Source organism: Sorex fumeus, unplaced genomic scaffold, assembly GCF_029834395.1.
Source record: "Sorex fumeus unplaced genomic scaffold, SorFum_2.1 ptg000063l, whole genome shotgun sequence".
NCBI classification, from domain to species: Eukaryota; Metazoa; Chordata; class Mammalia; order Eulipotyphla; family Soricidae; genus Sorex; species Sorex fumeus.
Window position 1 is genome coordinate 42,174,084 of NW_026606120.1, and position 2,792 is coordinate 42,176,875.

The window sequence follows — 2,792 nt, forward strand, 5'->3', positions numbered from 1 at the left end:
AGCCTAGAGCAACAAAGTTCAACAGACCCATCCTTAGGTCCTGTCACCCCGCTCAAAGGTTTGTTAAAGTCAAGAATCAGATTTCAGAAAGCCTCTGGGGAGAGGGGATAGAAGGGTGAGTTTCTTTGTTAACTACAACATGCACACAGTTGCCTGTATTGACCAAAAGTTAGTGAACTTCCTACAACTGGGGTTTGTGTATGAGAGAAGGGGGGTGGAATGGGGGACAGGGAGGGAGAGAGACAGCAGCAGAAAAAGAAAGATTCAATATAAAGCAGTAGATCATGAATTTTCACTGTCAGGGACAATAGCTCATCAATCGTTGTATCCTCAGTGCCTAGCACAGTGCCCCAAACTCATGTCTAATAGTGACTTTGAGACTGATTGTCACATACACACAGAAGCAGTCATACCATACTGCATGGAATATAGTTGACTAACAGGATGTGAACTCCTATTATGAGATTGTCTGTTTTGTCTGTTGCTGAAGTTCTAGCTTCTGAACCAATGCCTTGCATATAGAAAGGCATCAACGGCCAAGACCCAGAGACTCAGAGACTATAAAACCCAGATCCCGGAAGAGAACAGCGCAGAGTCTCCTGCCACCATGCCTGGCTGTCTTCACTGGGGCCCCGTGGAGGGGAGTGGGTTGAGTTTCTCTCTCCACCTCGATATGGGCTCCAGCAGTCGAAGACCTCCAGAACCAGCCACCACCATGCTGAGACCACTCTCCACACGCATGAAGGTACCAGCAGAGGAACAAAGGCATGTAGGTTCCAGGGCTGAGATCTCCAAGCCTGCTTGGATCGGGGCTAAGCATCCTCCACCCAGATCCTCCTTCTTCCAGTAGGCAGGGGTCACACCCACCAACTGGCCCCCTGGTGCCCTGTAATCCCATCAACGGCCAAGACCCAGAGACTATAAAACCCAGATCCCAGAAGCGCGCGGCTGCATTTGTGGCTGCATGACATCTTATTATCTCATCCTTACTTTGGACAAACTGGCAGGCTACCAAATGTAACCTGCCCACACGGCAGAGTCTGGCAAACTCCCCGTGGCATACCCAATATGCCAAATACCAGTAACAATGATGGGTCTCATTCTCCTAACCTTGAAAGAGCCTTGAATCTCAGGGCTAGGATGAAGGAGACGTTACTGGGGCCTGCTCGAGGCAATTGACGAACAACAGGATGGTCGTGATCATGATAGAAAAGCACTTGATACTTGTCTGGTTGACATTGAGGGGTAAGGGTAAGGTGCACCATGACAAATAAATTGGGGAAGGCCCTAAGAAAAGACTAAGACAAAAATGGAAACTGTGTTGTTTTGCCTGAAGAGAGGTCCCAGGGTCAGGGTAAAGGCAGGACAGGTCTTTTCCTGAATAGTTTTGGGGGTGGAGAGGTTGATGCTGGTGGGCATATTTTTTGGTGAAAGGGAAAGGAATTCTTAAAGTGTCTTATGATGAAGGAATGACTTGTCCTAAACATTAGTGAGACCACCTCCCCTGTATGTTGAGAGAAACCTGACTGGGAGAATGTTGGAGAAGGAGCTACAACATCAGACAGAAATATGAAGTGTGTCCTGTGCAAGTCGAGGACTCAGTCTATATTTAATTGCTCTATTTCTGCCAGGTGAGAAAAAGCAGAATTGAAATGTCTGGGTTAAAGCCCAAGGATGAATTTGACCTTGAAGACTGAGGTGGACATACTTACCTGGCAAGGGAAATACCATGATCACAAAGGTGGTTTTCCCAGGGCAAGGCATTCCACTCTGGATGTGTTTACCCCTGTAATTTTTCCCAAGTGTGTAAAATAGACTGCATAATCTGTGGGGGACTGCATTCATGCTCTCTTCTGAAGGAAAAAATAAAAAAAAGAAGACTCAGAGGTGGAGATAGAGTTAAGGTGGGGGACTCACATGTGAATCTCCAAATGCAATATTTCTTGGTTTCCTAGCATTTAACAAAGGTGCAAGGGACTTTAGAAAGCTCCATAGCAAAGACCACTTCAGCCTGGAGACCCCTAGAGAAAAACAGGAAAGTTAGAGTAATCAAAGAGGCCTGCATAGAGTGGGGAGGTTGAGATGCTAGAGCACTCAGAAAAAGCTTGGGGAGGCAAGACCCAAAGGCCGTGAATCAATGAGCTAGTGATGTGAAACTGGAAGTTTGTGACTCAGACCAGCAGGGAAAGGGTTAAGGACCATCAGAGAGGTAAAAAGGAGCTGAGAAATCCGGGGAATTAGAATAAGTGCAGTCTTACTGAAGGGTTAGAAAGGTAAAAGGCAGAGTGAGAAAGGAGGGCACCAGTCCCAGGATAGCACGGCACCTGGTTGTCTCCTTGCTGAAGAACTGCCAGCCACGGAGAAACTACCTCCCATTTTAGCAATGAAGAAAGCAGCTGTGAGTTCTAAGAGGCGAGGAAGGTCAGACTGAAGTTTCAGAAACTGACACGCTGATCTGAAGTCCTGACTTCCCCATCCTAGAAGCAAGGTCTTGAACAAGGCTGAATCTCTCAACTTTATATAATCAGGTTAGCCTCAGGAGCAGGAGGAAAACTGGGAATATTGGTGGAGGATAGTAGACACTAGAAAGGATTGGTGTTGGGACACCGTACACCTGAAACTCAATCACAAATATCTTTGGAACTTTGTAATTCACAGTGATTCAGTAAAAAATAAACTATAAAAAAATAAAATTTTTTTTTCAGGAACCTCTCCAACCGAAGAGGAAACTCAATAGGACAGAGTGCATGCTTTAAATATAGGAGTCTGGCACTAGGAAATGGAGACACATC

The 2,792-nt window shown here is 46.1% G+C and overlaps 1 pseudogene; it reads left to right on the forward strand.

Moving 5' to 3' along the window:
* The first annotated feature begins 1,704 nt into the window (after nucleotides 1-1,704).
* LOC130036389 (uncharacterized) lies at nucleotides 1,705-1,856 on the forward strand (annotated as a pseudogene).
* Nucleotides 1,857-2,792: the final 936 nt, after the last annotated feature.